Here is a 20,020-nt window from a genome sequence, read left to right on the forward strand (position 1 = left end):
AATAAAACCGGTGAAACAAAACTGAATGAAGGAAAACAAATCATTGCAGTGAGGTTTGAATGCATTTTCTACAGTGCCAGGAGGGCGAATCAAAAGCACTATGCTGAAGGAGAGACTTACGTGGCAGCTGAAGGGTAGGCTGTCACAGTGGTAAGGTGCTGAGTGACTTACAAGCACCAGAATCTGATGTCTGGTCCATTTTCCTTTGAATACTGCCTAAATCCAGCCCCAAAGCACCAGGTGGTACAGGAATTTAAAAGTGCACTGAAGACCGAGTAGGATTTCAGGTCCAGATCTGAATTTGATGCTGCCTCAACTTCTACATGAGCTCAATATAAGTTGTATTATATTTTAAGGTACATATAAGCTGTATTATAAGGGGCTGATATCTGTGTCTATCAGACTTACGCAGTATGGACCTCATGCTTCGGTTCTTCTGGTAGGAATGTAGCATAGCTAGGAAGTCCTTCCCTTCTGCTTTATACAGAACTCAGCCTCTGCCCTGCTGGAACCAGCAATACCTACAGACAGGCTGTACAGAGGATACGCCACTAATGCTGGCCTCATTCATATCCCGAGATGCCCATTTTATCTAGCTTGCAACCAGGGTTGGAGGCAGGATGGATTTTTTTATTTACTCCAAGTCAGGTTATTAGGGAGGGAATAGTGGGGCTGTTTTACTTTCTTCAGTGACATGAGACAAAGCCAAGTCTTACGGCAACACAGAGGTTTTACCTGACAAATTCCCTGAAACATTAAGGCCCTTGACCTTACACCATTGTCCTCTCTCCTATGCCATGGTCTGTCTGGTTATGACTATTAGTCTTTAACTCTGATTCATGTTTCACAGCTTTGGGAGATGTTTTGTGGTTTACGCAGACTTAAAGACCAGTTGGTCCTTCCCAGTCCTGTGCCTTCCCAGGCGGAGGGAGCAGACTTGTAAGAGTTAAGCTGAGCTGTAATGGTGCGACTCAATGTTCTTAAAGGTCCTTTTCAACATAAATGATTCTATACAACCTTAGCTGTGAGCAATGGAAGAGAATATGGATTTTGACTTGCCATCCGCAGAGACCAGGGAACTGTACCTTGAGTTCCCGTTCCACCCTGGAAATGAAATGCATTTGTTCACAGACCCCTTGACTTTTCAGTAGTATTTTGCTAGAAAATGGCAAGAGTTAAATACAGAGATTTGAAAAGTTATTCCTGGGCAGAAGGCCACGTTATAAGCGTAATCATTTCACTTACTCTTACTGCACGGAGAGTCCTACTGCAGATTTCAGACCAGCCCCAGGACCCCTGTCTGCCATCTCTCTTGACCTCAGAAGAGGTGAACAACTTTATCGGCTGGATGGGCAGATTGAGCAAGAAATGAAAGAAAGACTCAGGGGAGAGATGTCTCTCAGCCTATGCTTAGTTTACAGCGACTTAAAAACCTTCCAAACAGAAATGCCAAATGAGTTTTAAAACCTTCCAAACAGAGAAGAGCTAAATGAGTTTTTCAGATCCCCTGGACACTAGAAGCATGTGCAAACACAATGTGACTTGCAATATTTCATAGCCTGAATTCCAGCAACACCATATAACAAAATGCAGTTTGTACAATGTTTTTCAAACCATGGACAGGGTAACAGGCAAGTTACATGGGCAGATGAATCTAGTAAGAATAATATCAAGCAGTTGGCATGGTCTTGGCTATCAGATCTTGATTTGTCTACATGTGACATTTGGAGTCTAGCCAAGCTTCAGAAAAATATCTATGGTGAGCTAAACTAAGCTTAGCTACCTTTAACCTTGGACTAAACTACCACACAAAGAAGAGTGGAAGCTGTAGATACCAGCCTGTTTTAGATTACTTAATAGATAAGCCCCTGGTTTATACATTTGGTGCATATTTGAAAGATTCCACCAAGTCTTATTCCTTGGTTCTATCTCTGTTTTCATAGTTAATTAGCTAAACAAATTGTCTTCTAATCAATTTTTTTTTTCCACTGAAAGAAAAAGTGTTTCCTGGTTAATATGACATGATTCAGGATTTTAGGAAGGAACAGAAGAATATTAACATCTGTTTCCATGTTGCCTTGACAGGGACAGACCTCAATTAAGCATCTTATTAAAAGTGTCTCCTCCTGCATTACATCAAATCCCAGTGCCTTTGCTGAGAGTTAAAAACGTGCACACGTGCTAACCACAGACTAGTAGTCCAAAGGTGACAGAGCTGTCAATAAATTAAGGAGTACGTGCTAGATTAGCTGCAAAGGAGACAGATCATGGAAACTAAAAGAGGCTGTGGCAGCTTGGCTAGTATCTAGGAACACTTTAGGTCCAAGTATATTTGGACATTTACCAGGGAAGCTATCTAGTACAAAATATTCTCAAAATCAGGGGCAACAACTTTTAAATTAATTTGATGCTTTTTCCATGTTTAATTTGCCATTAACTGCCTTGATTGATGATGCCTTCTTAATTCTCTTGTGGGTATATCTGATATCCCAGGTTCTTCCCACTGCTACAGTTAGGATAGTTTAAGTTACCTTTGAGAATCAATCAGCCTATTTGGACACATGGAAAACCCAAGAATTAAAAAGGCAAATAATAAAACAGAGATCTTAAGTTTTCCAGCATCATTTTTGCCTCCTCCAAAAATATTTGAAAACATTCCCAAAATATTTGTTTAAACAGAGAGCTTGTTTTTTCCAGACCAAATCCCTGTACCTGCCACAGTCTGTTCCCTGATTGCCCTTGAAGCAGACCCTCAGCTGTCCTGAACCAGCTTGCACAAAGTACAGCAACATTGCTTTACACCAGGCAAAGACCTTGGCCATCACATCCTTCCTGTACAAACTTCGTTTAAACTGTTTACACATCACCAATGCCTGCCTTCTCTTTCAGGAGTATGCAATACCTGAAGCGCTTACAGTTTTTTACCACTCAAACGTCTGTCTCCCTTTGGAGTTATAAACGTTTGGTACCTTCCAGCAACTCATCCCTCCAATCAACTCAGAAAAGAACATTTCTGGATAATGTTGTCATATTTCCTAAAGCAAAACAAGTAATTTAGAACAGAAGATAAATTAATTCACTTTGGAAGTTTAAGTATGTCTTGATTTCAACACAGCAATACATACCAATGTGAGATTAAGTGACTACATCCAACATTCCTTGCTGGGAACAACTGAGCAATTTCTTTAACTTTCTTTCCACAGAACCACCTTCTAAAAATTTTATTACGAAGCAGATCTTCCTCTGGTTCTGTGAGTTTGAAACAGAGACCTTAAAGAACAGAAACAAACTTTAACCAGAAGTCAGCAGATGGAAGATATATTTTTACATATGTGCTGAGCCATTGAGAGGAATCCAGGAAAAGCAGGTGTATCTTTTTCCATGAGATTTCAAGTAAATTCTAACCATGCTGCAGAACAAAAAGAGTGCTCCACATGGCCGCAGCTGATGCCTGCAGGGTCTTGTGAACTGAGGTTTTGGCCTGCCTGTGTCATTAGGACCAAACGTTTATTTGAGTTTACAGAAATTAAGCTCCAGAATATCTCCAGAAATCAGGGATGTTGGTTAAGTCTAACGTGATATTTCTATCCCTTTAAACTTCTGTGAGCTCCTGGCTGTATGGAATTTCTGGCTTCTATGAATTCCTTCAAATTGTGTGTACTGCTAAAGGTTTCAAAGAGTTTATTCCACCTTCCACCTCGGAGATAAGTGAATTGCAGTGGGAATATCCTCTCTTTGGACATCTCAGGTAGAGGAGGATGAGAAGAGCAGGACAGACACCAGTACCACTGGGACTGCTGGACAAGGAAAGAGGAACTTGCTTTTTACTCACAAAATGCATGCAGCAAGGGCAGTTGTTTGGGATGTTTCAGTCCTGCTTCAACGCTATGTTTTAGGTATCAAGGAAAACTAAGACAAAGTGAGTTCGAGCTGTGAGCAGTCTTCTCTGCAGCTCAGCTGTTGGTGAACAGTGCCAATACCACCAGTGGGCTTTAGGGAGGGATTCTGGCATATCTCTACCACAAACTTGCTCAGAAAGGATGGATCCACATTGCTGAAAACTGCTGGAGTGCTAACCACTATCTGGTCCTCTTAGCTGGCTCCAGCAGCTGGTCACCAGAACGGACCCTGCAATCCCTGCTTGATCCACCTCACTGCAGAGCCAGCTGTGAGCAACAGCTCAAGTGGTCCAAAGCACAGCAGGAGCATCCACAGCCATAGGGGTAGCATCCAGTGGATATGTCATTAGATGCAAATGAGGAGTTTTGAGACTAAAAAATAAAACATCTCCCCTGTCCCCCAAAACAACCCCACTCAAACAAACCAACCCTATGTACTGCATACACAATATTCTCAGGCATTTCTAACAGTTTTGCAAATGGTTTGTAGTCATTCTGATAAGAAGCAAGCAGGGTGAGATATCAAGAATGGTCGGTGGCTGAGACGCAATGCTGAATGGCAAGGATGCTCACGTGCTCTCATTTACGATCCAGAAACAAAAATGAAAGTTCCTGCTGATCAAAATTTCCACGCAACAAAGTCTGTGATAGTGCCGTCGGACAGCAGTGCAACGTACATCACCTGAGGAGTTTGCCACATTCAACAGAAATGTTTTGACACACGTACCTCATCCAAGGCCAAGCTTGGCACAGTAGAACATCAGTCTGCCAGACAGTGGTGGCAGGCAAAGGCTGCAGAGGCCATGAAGAAGCCTCTAGATCACCACGTGACCTTTAAGGATCTTTCAGAAGATTTTTTGAATCAGGAATAGGAAAATACTCTCATCTCTACAGACATATGTTCATCGTGTGGTTAATATAGGTGAGCAACACAAGGTTAATCAAGCTTTACTAAAGAGAATTACTCTGACAAGCAGCTTCTACATTCCCATTCAGGTGTTGCTGGGATAACTGGAGGCGTTTCATGGAGGTCTCCACCCTGCAGCCAGCTGGTGCTCCTGGATTCCTTCCCTACAGACCTTAGTGCTGCTGTGCAAACACAACTAAATACCATAGTTAGGCTGAAGTCTCACTGAACAACAGCCAGTCACAGCGTTGCATCAAGGATGATAGTAGGAAAAAATTCTTCACCAAAGGGTTGTCAAGCATTGGAACAGGCTGCCCAGGGAAGGGGTTGAGTCACGATCCCCAGAGGTACTTAAAAGTTGTGTAGATGTGGCACTTAGGGACACGGTTTAGTGGTGGACTTGGCAGTGCTGTGTTAACGGTTGGAGTTGATGAACTTACATGTCTTTTCCAACCTAAACAATTCTATGATTCTATGACATTTGGAAAATATTCATTTTAGATCACATGGCTTTGCAGTGCCCTACTCTCATTTCTCTCTTATGGATGCAACTGTTTCTGCAAGTGCGTTGAATCACCGAGTGACATCTCTAAAATGATTTTATAATTTGCCTAGAACACTACGTAAGAGGAAAGAAAGCATCACAGCAGTGTGAACCATAGCTAGAGTTATTCCTTTCCCCTGGAAATTATGGGTCAGATTCTGTCTCCCAGACTGGTGTAAAATTATGCACTTCACGGCAGTTATCTTGCTCTTCACAAAACATGGTCCTCCACGCAGTAGAGGTTGCAATGTGCATGAAAGCTAAGCTGAGCCAGGGAGGGAGAGGGTATCCCATGCTCAGCAGCACAGCCTGCACCACACCGTTCTCTTACTCCTGCCCTGCAGCATACGACGGTTTCATCCTGTGGTCTCTCTTTGTTAAGCTCACTGAAAAAGTACCAGCTCAAAAAGCTATTTTGCACAAAGACCTTTTAAAACTCATCTCCTTTTGGTTCCTTCCCTGTGAACCCAACGAAAATGCCTCTCCCCTCATCTCTATGAAAGCAAGCTGCTGCAGAAATAGAAACTCTGTGTCATAAATCCCGCTGATGTCAATTAATACAGGCACACTGACTTTTATGGAGCCGTGCTAACTTACAACAGCTGAGGATGCAAAGCTATTGACATTCAGCAAATTACATCAATTTTTAAGAGTATCTGGCCTTCAACTTAAAGGTAGTCCAAAGAGATTCAAAAGCTTTATTTAGAAGACAAGCATGGGTGATACTATAATACAATTATTCCCACCAAACCAGGGGTCTTTTGCATCAGAAGCATCAAGGAGCTCCTTGGCTGTGGGAGACTGCATGGAAAATTTTCTTTCCTTACTCCATTGCAGGTGGCAGAAGCATACTCGTTAAATCTGAACTAACCTGAGGTTTGAAAAATGCTGAAATTTACACTTTTATGCATCTGCTATGAGATCACCAGAGACTGTTGATTCATAGATACTGAAGCTGTCTCTCACTTGCTCCTGTAGAAAAGTGTCCCTGGGAAAATCCAGAAAGGAGAGGGAGAGGAGAAGGCAGCCCTGCAGCCTGTGGTTTGGGAACTTCCCCTGATGCAGCAGCGGTGTCACTTGATTGTCCCTGTGTTTCATGTTATCAGTTTTCCCTGCTACATAATGCTGGTGTAAAAAGCAGAGCAAGCAGAAAAGTCACATCCCATTTGCACAATACTTGTATCTATTTAAACTCAATGTGCAGCTCTTCAGCAGCAGGATACAGACGTGGTCTCCTGCCCGGTGGCATTTTTGCTTTATCATGTAATAAATGAGACCTCTGTTCTGGGAAAAGTCAAGGACATTTCCTGGCTTGGGAGACAACACTCGTAAAAAGCATCTATAGAAATCCTTCAACAGTGGGCAGCATGACTGCACACTGTGATCTGCAGGAGGAAAACAGAGTCACGTCTTAACTTGTGTTGGTCAGCAAAAAATGCAATTCCAACGTAATTTTGAAGTCACGTGCACCAACTGGTTAAAAGGAAAACTTAGCTCACAGAGGAATGTTCTTTGAATTTTCTAAAATGCGATAAAATGTTTCTATTCAAAGTAGTTTATTTGGGTTTCAATATTATTTTGTTCAAACCTGAACTAATCACCATAATCTTCACTTCCTGAAGTAAAACAAAAACCCCAAAGACACTCTAGCTGCCTTTAATATCAGTTTTGACAGAGAACAGGACTGATTAATGATTCCCAAATCATGAGAAAAAACGAACAAACCTCTACCGTTATTGGGAAAATAACCAAAAAGTGGCTGGAGGGGATGTGCTTGAGCTCTTCTCCTGGTTTAACTTTTGTACCCTCCATTTCTCCACAATCATTCCCTGCCCACCATCTATCCAAGCCTTTACTATATTGTGGTGTCTAAAACCATAGACAAATTCTTATTATTTAAATTCTTATTATTTGAATAGAGGTCACGATTTCCCTGTTGTGGTCACAAATATAAGCATCCCTAAGAAAACCCTTACAGCTCTAGCTTCAGACTTGGGTCTGAATTGAATGAATTGGGAGTGCACAAAGGCCCTGGCCAAAGTCAACCAAGACAAGAGGGAGGGAAGGAATGTAAGAGTCTGGAAAAGTTTAGCTGGATGGATCTTAGAGTCCAGAAATTGCTGGGGATGCAAAGTCTGGGATTGCTTATGCATTAGAGAGATGACAGTTAAAGCTTCAGTTTAAACCATTTCTGCCCATTTTATAGCAAGCATTAGCACTAAACAAGTGTAAATGAACGATCTTATTTTGAAGCTGCCCAAAAGAGTATGTCCCCCACCAGTGCCCAGGCTCTGAGTTGCTGTTCCTGAGAGCTGCCCACCACACTTTGGCCCACAACAGCCCAGAGGAGGAGGAGGGACACTGCCTTGTCAGCGTACCCTCACCTCTGAGACATTGCCAGCACCAACACACAGCATTTCTTGGAAGCAGAACACCACAGCACAACTGCATGTGCCCAAGACTGTCATTAAAGAAATCCACAGGCACCCTACCAACAGCTAAGTACACAAACCAAAGATCACAGGCTTGAATTTGATTCAGAGTGTTTTGATGAAACATGAAAACCGACCAATTTCTGCAGAGGTTGAAGCTAAAGATAGATCTGACCAAACTGACAAAATCAGCAGCACACTGGGTTAGCCACCCTGGCAGCACGGAGAAGGGTGAATGATGGGGAAACCTCCTTCCAGAGAGAGACAGGAGAGCGGTTATATAGCAGCTCGCAATCACTTCAGATCTACCCCTTTCAGAAGTCACTTCATAAGCCTCTAAGAAAAACTTTCTGTGAAATGCTTTGGACTTTGGCACTGAAGGATCTCCTAACACCACCGCTTCCAGACAAACTGGCTTCAGAGAGCCGCAGTCCCCGTGAAAGGGAACTTCAGCAGCAAGTCCTTCCCAAGGAAGAAGTAGAAGTGGGCAGTGGAAAAAAGTTGCCTATAGAAGGACTAAAATAGACTAAAATAGCAACAGTCTTACTGTAAAAGAGAATGGAAAGGAAAATCTGCAAGTCAATGAGAGAATTCACACGTATAAATAGAACAAGGCAGATGTTAATGAGTCATTGCTTGCTCAAAGAAATAAGCCATTTGCCTTTTCTTTGAGTCACTGGCACATCCTGCAGCAGCACCAGCAACCTCTTGACATGAACCATTCTTAACAATTCATTACTCATACAGACTTTCCAGCCGTTTAAAAGCTCCAAGAAGGATTGAAAAACATGACATCATCTCTTGTCCATGCTGTTCCCTACCTGAAATGCACACTGGGGGGGTTAGCCCTTGGGTATGAGCAGGAAGAAACAAAACCTGTAAGAGGGCAGGTTCTGGGCTCACAAGCAGACAAGGATTCCCCTGCTCGCCTCCTTGGGTGCTCTGGGACTGTAGCTCTTTATGCTAAATACATTCATCAGTCATCAACAAGAAAAATTGCTTAGGCTAGAAAAAACTCAAAAAAAAAAAAAAAAAAAAAAGCGCGTGAAGTTATTGTCAGCTTCACCATAAAATACCAGCTCCTCACTTTAGGTCTGCTGCAGTAGTTCTCAATAAAGCTATGAAAAAGGTGTTTCTCAGTTGTGTTCAAACAGGCATCCAGAGGTGCTCTGGGGTCCAGATGGGAAGCTCAGGAGATGACATAGCAGGGGAGGAGAGAGGCAGTAGCAGGTTATAACGTGAAACTTCACAAAGTGCTTACTAACTTCCAGGCGTGATGGTCTGGCCTAGTGGTTTGGTGCTAGTTCCTTAAACTGAACTTTTGCATCTGTAGAATGTTTTGGGGAGCTTTTTTTTTTTTTTTCTTTCCCCCCTCCCCGGATTATTTCAGGCTGCAGGATATGCTATGTATAGCATGTGGAACATAGAACAAACTGTATATATAGTACTAAATAAACAGGCATTTAAAGAATGCAGCTATGAGAAGTAACTTATTGAAATCATATGTTATTTTTAGATTGCATATTTCCAGGCCAGCTTCCATCGGCTCCACTCCCTTATTTTTCGGTCTGATTATCACAGGCTATCTCAAGATTCCTGCCAGATTTCTGCGTGAGTGTTCCCCTCAATGGCTTGTTGGAAAGGACAGTCAGTCCTAGGGCATCTTTGGACTACAACCATGGATTTAACCTCAAACCAATGTAATTTTTCTTTCGGTGCTTTTTTTCTACCCTGCAATCATACTTAGCTTCTTTCCCAGGACCACAATCCAGTGATGTCAGTGAGAGGAGCAATTTCCAATTCACTAGGGCACACAGCAGAAGCGATACCTACTAGCTCTTCTGCTGCCATCATCCCATATTGTAGGCAAGAGGCAGTAAAGATCATGTCAGGACCAGGATCGAATCGTGAACGCAGATCCCAAATTTAGGACCATCTCCATCCCAGAAGTCACTCAAACACTTGTGAGGAATGAGCAGTGGATGTCATAGGGATTTAGGACAGGACGGAGAATTGTTCAGTTATTAATTTCATATTGGTTTCAAGAATAAAGATCTATGAGAGGGAAACAAAAGCTGTTTCATTGGTAGTACAGGAGCAGAGCTTGTGCTTTGGAAAGGAGACGGCTTCAATCTCAAGGCTCGCAGAAACAAGGCATTTCTGGCATGAATTGATCACTGTTGCCGTTGATCACTGTACAGTGAAGCAGTAACGGCTCCTTTCTGTCCTACAGTGGGGTCTGCTTGTGAAGGAGAAATACTAGGAGAAAGAAAAAGTGACTTTAAAAAGTGAAATGGGAATGTTATTAGAATAAAAGTTACTTTCAATTCGTTTAGCTATCCAAACCCAGATATGACCATCAAAAACATTACCCAAACACTCCTAAAATGAAGGAATGATAATGTATCCTGTTCTTCCCACCAGCTTGAAATCCAGTTATAAATTTAGGAATACTGCTGTCTGCCTAGTGAGGAGGATGAACGTTGCTGGTGGGACATCTTGGGCAAAGACATTTGGACACTTATCATGGAACACAATGTTATGATTGCTATTTCAGAAAAAGAGTGTATCTAAGGTTAGATACAAATTTATGGGGAAATCTGGATTCTCTGTGAAAGACTCTAAAAGAAGAAAACATGAGACAGAAGTTGGGCAGAACAAGCTCTTTCCATCTCAGAACTGCACCCAAACTAGTTCTGATGCTTACACTGTATGAACAATTTGACCTAGAGAAAAGGGTCTTCTCCCAACAGACTCTTTCAGGCAGAGAAAGTGGATTGTTTTTGAATGTTAGCACTTAGTTACTCCCTCCTACAAACTGACAAACATCAGCCCAGACTTGTAATTGCTTTCAAACTTCAGCCAGCTGCCATGGGGAAGAGGTTGGAAGACCATAAATATTGTCTGACAAAGTCATGGAACGGATTCAAGCTCCTACGCAAAGGAACATGTTGGGTAAGATCTCCCTGTGACTTGGTTCTGACTAGAAATCAGTTTTATTCTGATTACTCAAGCTATTGATATCCTTGGGTATTGAAGAAAACTGAACAGGTTAGAAATCTTGCAAGTACTCAAAAGGCAAATATCTCCCAAGATCTCTGGGGAATCAGACACGTTAACCCACTCAGCTTGCTCAAAATTTATAGACTCAGCCTTTGTAGACTCCACAGCTGGCTGAACAGGGGCTTTCCCTGTGTTTAGCAGGAGCCAGGAACTTTGCTGTAGTAGGTAGCATGCAACACTCGTGACAGTTGGCTGCCCATATTTAAACATCTATCAATGTAAACAAGAAAAAAATCAGAGACAAAAAGAAAGGGCAAAGGAAGGAATGAAAGACAAATGAAGCTGACACAGAAACAATTTCCCCAAAGATACAAAGGAAAATTCCACAGAGGTACAAAGGGTAGGAACTTTACTTAGATCTTCACCCTAAGTCTACCCTACCTCTATTCTCACAAAGTATAATTTTGAATGGAAAGATGGAGATGAAAATATGCAACACACACAACAAAGCCTTGAGTAAGTCATTGGTATTATTAGCCTTACTAAGCTGAAACCAGAAAGTATTCTACCAGACCACATCATCTTGACTGAATCAGCACCTAGAAGTTACAGGTTTCACCACGGGTCAAAGCACTTGTGGAGTTGGATGTTTTGAGCATCACATTATAAGCATAAGCAAACTAGAAAGGTTTTGCATGTAAACGTGGTTGGAATACCTGGTTATAAAAGTAGCTGTGCAAACGTCACGGCTGTGATTTGGAAGTCAGTATGTGCTTGTTCAAGTACTCTCTGGAGTCAAAATTCTCTAGGACAGTATTATCTCCAACAAACACATACTGTTTGTGGAAGGAATAGATTGCAGGAGGGACAAGCAGTAAGACACAATTTTCATTTCTAGGTAACTGCACAGACTATGTGTTTGGAAGCAATTTGTTTGCTAAACAGGAATAAGCCAAAGGTCTACGTTGTGCTGCTTGTGCAAGTCAGCTCAAACACCTTAATAACAGTCTCAGAAAAGAGTATTATTTTATATTAATTGTTGCAGAAGAGGTTACCTCTAGGCTAGCACAGAACTGAGCCTCCTGGGCTGGACAATCTTCTACTACCTAGTGATCTTACCCCTTCTGCAAACAGACAGAGCTCTTGGTCTCCAAGTCCATGCCAGAAGCTTTCAGGTTACCTGACTGCAAAGCCAACAAAATACTTCCCTGGATTCACCATGGCTGCTTTGCCTTTGAACAAGGGAGTGTCTGAGCCTACCAAACGCTGAACCACAGATGTGGCTGAAGGCAATGATTGCCATCTCTAGCCTGCCCACAATTTCATTGCTATTTTAGTTAAAACAGATCTTAAAGTTAAAGCAGTGTTTGATTGAAGGTTATCAGTGAGACAATCAACCACAGTAACTGGTAAGTTATTAAGCAGAGTGTTTCGTTGTTAGAATGATGCACAATATTTTCAGTCTGGTTTCGCCACATTGTGGTTCCTATTGCCTGGCAGTTGTAAACCCAACAGTAAACAGGTTCCCTGAAGAGCTCTTCAGGCTCTGCTCGCCCACCCTTCCAGTGTATTCCTTCCAATAACTTTCCATGGCCACCACTATCTCTTAAATTCATTGTGACTGATCATTGCTTTCCCAGACAGGAGTCAGACCTGCAGGACAGCCAAACGCTAAAGAAAGAAGTGAGTTAGTCACTGGTTTAGAGGCCCAGGAACAAAAAAAAGAATAAAATAAAAAATCCAAAGAACAGACAACAAAGTAGCATGAGAGTATTATCACAGAGTTAAGCAGCGTGGCTGGCATTAAATATATGGAATCAGACATTTCAAGATACAGAACCATAGTCAGTATTTTGACCTTTCTGCCTCTTTTGATATCAAAAGTCTGCAAACTGAATACTGAGATGACTGATAGTGCTGCTTGCTTCTTCAGAATAAGACAGAAAGCTCAAAGAAGCTTATTCATATGCCACTTTTAAGTGGACACTTAAAGAACTATTAGATTGAGTTTCTGAGAATATTCTTAAAGTGGATGACCAACACAACCCCTTCAGCACATACAGTCCTTCCTCAAGAAGCATCAGACTTACTTTGTTCTACTGACATCCTTGCAGAAGAGGGAAAGTTTGGGATACCTTGGTAATACTTGAAGCAAACCCCGCAGATCTGAGTTCTTACAACAGTTGTAACTGAGCATGAAGGTTAGGAACAATATTTTTAAGCCATCTTCAACAAAAATAGCCTTCTCAGCTCATCTGCATATAGTTTATGTGTCCTACTTTTAGCTCAAAATATTAAACCATGAGAGAATAGACAGCATGTCAAGGAGGTTATGAGAAATTTTATAGGGACCATTCTTATCCATAATCCTTTGAATATAAGGGGAGTTGCTTCTCCTCCTTTTATCAATCCCTTGACTGACTGTTCATGTATCTAGCCATCCTTTCAAGAGCAAGAAGGAATGATATAGAAAATATCTTTTTTATTTATTTATTTCATTATCAAGAAAAATACCTCCTCTGAGAAAGTTTCTGGACTTGAACAGCTGGGTGTCATTGTGAATTTCTCAATGACACATGAAGGTTTCAGTGTCCTCAGTGAAACATTTCCATCTCTAAGGTAGGATGGTGGTAGGAACCAGCTGTATACAGAGCCAAGAAAATAGAGAATTGCAAAAGCTGATTTACACTGGCTTTTGTTTTTCTCTTTCTCTAGGAAGATAATTAAAAGTCTAGTAAATGTCTCCAGAACCCTGCATCTCTAAGCACTGATAACCCCTGCCCCAAAGAGGAAGATTTCTCATTGCTTCTAGTGAGGAAAGACCGCAAATGGGTGTCTTGTCAAGGTTTTTCAAGGAACACAGGGAAAAAAGCATACAACCTGCAAAACATTAGCCGCAAGAGAAAAGTGCCAGGGATGTCTCTGGAGTCCATGGCAAACACAGAGCAGGACAGTAGGACCCATAACAGACATCCTTGTGTATCAATACCAGAGATAACCACTCCATATCCCTCTTGAGTTTCCACCCCCTCAGGAAGCAGACAAATTAGGAAGGAGTAGTATATTCCTAAGAAAGACACACCAGAAGAAAGCCAACATTGAGGGGGCAGATACAAGTTTAAGACATCTTTCCTCTCTTCCTCTTAGCAGCTCCTACCGAGAAGATGCATCTGTCTGATTCCTACACTTAACGAGGTTACCTCCTCCAAAGCTGCTGACTTTCTTCTAGCTGTGCCATGACCACACACTATCCCTCCCACTCCCTACTCCAAGTTACTTCATGTGGGTAAAAAGAAAAAAAAAAAAAAAAAAAAAGCCGACATGTCCTGCACTGAATTAGCGCTGTGTAACAATAGAAACTTTAAGACTCCTTCATTTCTAGGAAGACTCTCATGCTACATGAGGAAGGATTTTCTGGAAAAGAAGAGATGATCTCATATCGTTGGCAATTGGATACAGATTTAGATTGTGTATCAGCTTCTGCCGCTGAGTACCCCACCAGGCTAAGCTGTCATTTCAGCCAGGTGGCCATTTATTGGGTGTTCCTGGTTTGACCTGGGCCTCAGGAGCCTGATGTGCTGAAGTGCTAAGTACTCACAGCTGCAGCTAAACTCCAGGGGAGCTGGGAACAAATAATGTGCTCTGAAAAAAACCCAGCCTTTGGAGATCACTCAATAAGCAACCAGAAGTTAGAGGTTGCTTATATCTTGTGTCCCGATTTCCCCATCAGTCCTATTGTATCCAAGCATAATGGCAATGAATATAAGAGGGTTTCAGAAATGTTAAAATGCTGTGGTAATGGGAACAATAGGAAAAAAAAAAAAAGAAAAACTCAGAATGGAGTTGAATATTATCCAGTAAATAAAACATGCAACTGCTCTAAACAATAAGAAGGGTAGTTACTTATCCTCATCATGAGAAATATTTAGTCACATAAGGAAAAAAAAATCATATTTTTTGAAATTGTACCATAATGTACATATATTAAGAGGCCAGGTTACTCAGGAACTATGATTCTGACTTTTTCCAGCTTCAGAAAGTTTGCCTTGCAACTTTAAATACACTTACATAAAATTAACTCAAAACATACAAGTGGTGGCAGAGACTTTGCCATTGAGGTTAATGGCTATAGTAACTATAATGTAGCTAAATCTCCTAGAAAACTCTTAAAGCTTCTAGCTTTAAAATATTTTACAAAAACAAGGAAATGCATCTCAACTGTCCTTTGTAGCTTTTAAAAGAAGTTATTCTTAAAAAAAATAAAAATTATTCAGGCATAATGGAAAGAAGATAAAGATGTCAACCAGGGGAGTAGGGCAACGGAGTGGCTTTTAAGCCAGGAGGCTGTGGTTTGAGTCATTCCTCTTCACTAATATTCACAGATTCCATGTGCAGCCTTCTGAAAGCCAGATTATCAAATGCTCAAAAAGGATTCAAATGGCAAAGCGGGAGGTGCAGCAGAGCTCTATAACCCCAGCACCCACCTCCTCTCCCCCTCTGCAGCGTAGGTCACCGATCAGCACGGTCAGGAGACAGTATTGCTCTCCTCAGGTTTCAGAGTGGTAACCAGCTTGGAAAGCCTCTACATCCAGGACAAACCAAGGCAAGGTACAGTCATGGATGTTTCTGAAGCACAGAATATGTGATTGTTTCTAGTCAATGTTCAGAGACCTCCAAGGTGTAAAACAGCTCCGTGCCAAGCCTGGAGAGGGTCAAGCCCACATTTCCCTCACACCGGAGACTCTAACCTCAGTGGTCAGGACACATAAGAGTTTAACGTACAGTTGCATTTGGAATTTTTCTCTCCTCCCTTTCTGGTGAATTTGGAATCTAGATTTGCACCTTGTCACACAGTCTATAAAGAGCTGAATCAAATTTGAGGACCCTTAAGTGTCTAAAATATGGATCTGTAGCAAAACTAAGAGCCAATGCAATCCGCATACCCACACAAAGCATGTTCTCCTGGCATGCCTTTGTAATACATGTATAAACAATTTTCTGTTTAGTAAACTTTGTTTGACTAACCACTTGACTTAAATTCTAGCCTTTCTCAGACTCATGCACATCATCTGAAATAACCATCAGTAAGAGAGAAGGCAATGGCATGAAGACAAGCATAATAATTCTGATTGTTTCTGGTAACACTGTCATTTAAAAATAGATGTTAATACTTAACCTGTTCCAGTTAACTTTCCAAAAGCAGAATTCCACAATGCTTCCTTACCAAAATCAGCCCCTCTGACCTCAGATCACTGCATCCCCAGTCAAATTCCATGATGTCAGTGCAAGCAAGTCTTCTTAAAGTGGACTCCAGGAAACAATTCCTAGATTGGTACTTTCCATTGGAAGTACTCTGTGTTTTCTCTAAAGATCCAGGAAAAACGCATCTTTGCTTACTCTCTCACTCAGAGTTAGAAAAGCTTATTAAAACATTAAATGAAGCTCGGGAACTCTGTTGGTCAGATTGTGCCAATTGTTTTAGGGTTTTATTTATTTATTTATTTGTTGCTTTGTATGCAAAAATAAAGTATAAAACCCGAATGCAAACACATTCATTTTCTATGCTGGCAGAGTTATTTTCTCATGCTTGTGACAGATGAGTGACCTACTTTTATTTGCTCATGTCTCAGTGCCTCTGTGGTGGGAGGCAAAGCTGAGATGTTAGCACTGTTTGGAAAGGATGACTGGTTGTCTGAATGACTAAATCAACCTCGGTTCTCTGCAAACAGCTACGATTCAGAAACCAACAAATATTTTAGTTAAAGGTAAGTGATAGATGACAGTGCAAAGCCTTGGTTCAGAAGAGGGATCTGGGAAGGTAAGTAAAACTTTAACTAGGGGCTGCATCACCTTCCTATCTATCGCTGGTAATTTTTAAAAAAACTAACCTTCAAAGGAAGCTGCAACTTCACTATAGTAGGAATTGGATCTTCACAGTGGTTGCCAATGTGAAGTTTTCTACTCTCTGGTTCCAGAGGCTACCCATTTTTAGTGTGAGAGAATGCAGAATACAACATTTCAGACATATCCATTACTGTTTTGGAAGAACTTTCAGAAAGGCCATTCAGCTTAGCTGCCATATTTCTCCCCTCGCACGTTTGCAGAATCCCTGCAGACCTTATGCATGTCTTAAAGTACTCCAAATCCTGAACTTTTAACAGAAGAATCATAAGAATGACCACATCTATGAAAAACCCATCTTTCCACCCTTCGGAGAGGTATAGCACAAGGTAAATACTAACTAATAAGGAACAAAAGATGTAGAAAGACAACACGATTAATAATATGGTAGATCATAGAATGGTTTGGGTTGGAAAGGACCTTAAAGATCATCAAGCTCCAACCCCTGTGCCATGGGCAGGGACACCTTCCACCAGCCCAGGTTGCTCCAAGCCCCGTCCAGCCTGGCCTTGGACACTGCCAGGGATGGGGCATCCACAGCTGCTCTGGGCAGCCTGTGCCAGTGCCCCACCACTCTCACAGTAAAGAATTTCTTCCTTATATCTAATCTAAATCCATCCTTTTCCAGTTTAAAGCCATTACCCCTTGTCCAGCACTAACAAAGAAATTTAGGAAGTAAAAAAAATGGGCAAGTGTGTCAAGCGGACTCTGTGTTTAGTGGTCACATCCTGATCTTTCTCATACACTCTTCTACTTTTAGGTAATTTTCTCTAAGCCTTGTGAAGAATGAAGAGACCATTTTCTTTGCTGGCAACAGAATTTCACTGACTTCTGTGGATTTATGCAGGCATTAATTTGGATCACTGTGGTAAACACACTGCTTCCCCTGAGTAAGTATCACAAAAAAAGGCTGGCAGGAAGGAAACCCTTCTGAAAGGCACTGGAAACATGGTGCATCTAGAAAGCGGATTTTTAACTTGGCAAAATAACCTAGAGTAAACCCTTACTTGTGCCAGACTATGCAATCAATTCAGTAAGATAAACAAGTTAGTTAGATTTGTTTTCCTTTTATCTTTAGTCTCATCTCGAGAAAACCAGTATGTCTAAGAAGAAAATGCATCAAGATACAGCCATTCAAGAAAAAAGCCAGGACCAGTGAAATTTCCCCAGGCTGCAGCTGAAGGTTTCTGTAGAAAGCAGGCTCGCTCTGTCCCTGCTGCAGTATGCCCTTACCATCCCTGTCACTGGGAGTGCTCCTGCTGCCAAAGAGCAGTATTTGGCTCTCGGTGATTTCCTATCCCTTAGCCTTTACTGCAGGCTGGGCTATTCCTGGTTTGTGCAAATGACCCAGACCAGAAAATGTCACCCTCGTCAGAGTGGAATCAAGGGATGTGCTGATCAGGAGCCATAATACAGTAAAATATTTTCAAATGAGACCTTCTTAATGCTATTTTAGGTTTTCTTTCAAAGGCATCTTTCATATGTCTGTTTGTCCCTGAAACGTATATGAATTTGCAATGAGGTCTGCTTGCATACTGGCTTTGTGAATGGACATACAGCTCAGCTACAGCTGTGCATTAAGCAATCGGCATTGACCCTGCATGATATCTAAGCCCTTCCCCGTATCAGCCAGTTGGTATATAATCTGCAAAATGCCAAAAGATCTAAGGTCCCCTTAGTCTTCTTGAAATGAATAATCAAACCCTTACACTCTGATTGTAGTTCATCGCCACCTGTTAACAATTAGCCTGCCAAATGAAGAGCTATCATGTTAGGAACCAGTATGAGTTTACTGCTTTCTGGCATCACAGGTCTTTCAAAGTTTTAAGCATAACAAAGAACCTTGAAGAACGTATAACACAGTTTGTGGTAGCTAAATGTCCATATAGGTGAAATGCAGTACACCACAAAGGTAATCCTAAAGTACTTTAAGTCTTACTGTGTCTGTAAGCCTTCCCCGTATATGATAGTCTGGGAGGGAGAAAATGATGCTTGATTTGCTCAGTTACTGCATGCATGCCAAGCCACTGCTACAAGCACCTGGAAAATCTGACATGCTTAGATTTCCAGATAACTGTAAGATTACAATAGATATCTTTACAGTGACCTTCATTACCACCAAAGCTAGGAAGGCAGAAGCTTATCAGGTAGTTTATTGTAAGATAAAAGAAAAAAAAAAAAAAAAAAAAGAAAAAAAAGAGTAGGGTACAGTGCAGATAGGAGGACTGAAGCTTTGAAATCCTTTTACATTTATTTTGGGATAAAAGGTGAAACAGGAATAGGCTTCCAAAACTTGTCTTGCAACATAATCAATTGCTAAAGAAAGAGGAGATATTTTTTTTTTCTTCCTATCTTTATTTCCTTTCCCCATTTTTCTTGAGACCGGGGAATCCTGCAGTAGCAAGATTTCAAAAAGAGACTTCCATCTGATTCAGAAGGTTTTAATTGCCATTTCTTTAATACATGACTGAAAAGACTTTTTATTAAGCTTTTATAATTTGTCCCAGCTACTCCTCTGCTTAAGGATTTTTAAGATGTTTCCTTCTGCACCATTCAAGCAATCTGTGTAACACTGGAGAGCTCTTCAGTGAATTAGGTAGGGCCACGTACATTTGTACTGGGGAGCTAATAGTTACCTTTGGTATTTCCCTGCTTGTGTTGATCACTTACTAAGTTTTGATGTCTGCTTGATGGGTTTCAATTCTTGGTGCAGTGAACAAGTACAAATGTCATTTTTGTATGTAGTGTTGCTTACAGTTTTTCAATGGAAAAATAAGATTTGTTTAAAAGAATTTCAGCTGCTTTCATCTTGAAGAGTATTCATTTTTAAATGAAAGGTATTAAGATTTTCTGGCTAAATACTTCATGAATATTTTGGCAGGTTACAGCTGAAAAAAAAAACCTCTTTAGATATTTACATCCCTTGCTGATGTGTTTTTCTCAAAGGAAAACTTTTCCTCTACAACATTCTGTTTTACATAAAAACACATCCCCTTCTTCCTGCTGGTTCATTGAGCCTCATTACTAATGTCATCTTGTTATGGAGGAAGAGTTTTGTAAAACAATAATTTTGTCACATTTCTTAATGACGCTGGACTCATGCCACTTCCCATGGAAGTCCGTTTCCTAGCTGGCTCTTGGCAGTCAAGGACATATTTTCCTCAACTGTCACATACATCGTTCTAGACTTCATGATCTTTGAAATTTTCTATTGTATGCTAGTTCTCCCACATATTTTTCCCCTTTCCACTGTTTTTCCATTTTGTAACCCAGCTCTGACAAGGACATACTTGTTTGCAGGAAAACAACTGGCCAGTGAACCACCTCCCTTTAG

The sequence above is a fragment of the Falco naumanni genome, chromosome 9 (genome assembly GCF_017639655.2).
Source record: "Falco naumanni isolate bFalNau1 chromosome 9, bFalNau1.pat, whole genome shotgun sequence".
NCBI lineage: Eukaryota > Metazoa > Chordata > Aves > Falconiformes > Falconidae > Falco > Falco naumanni.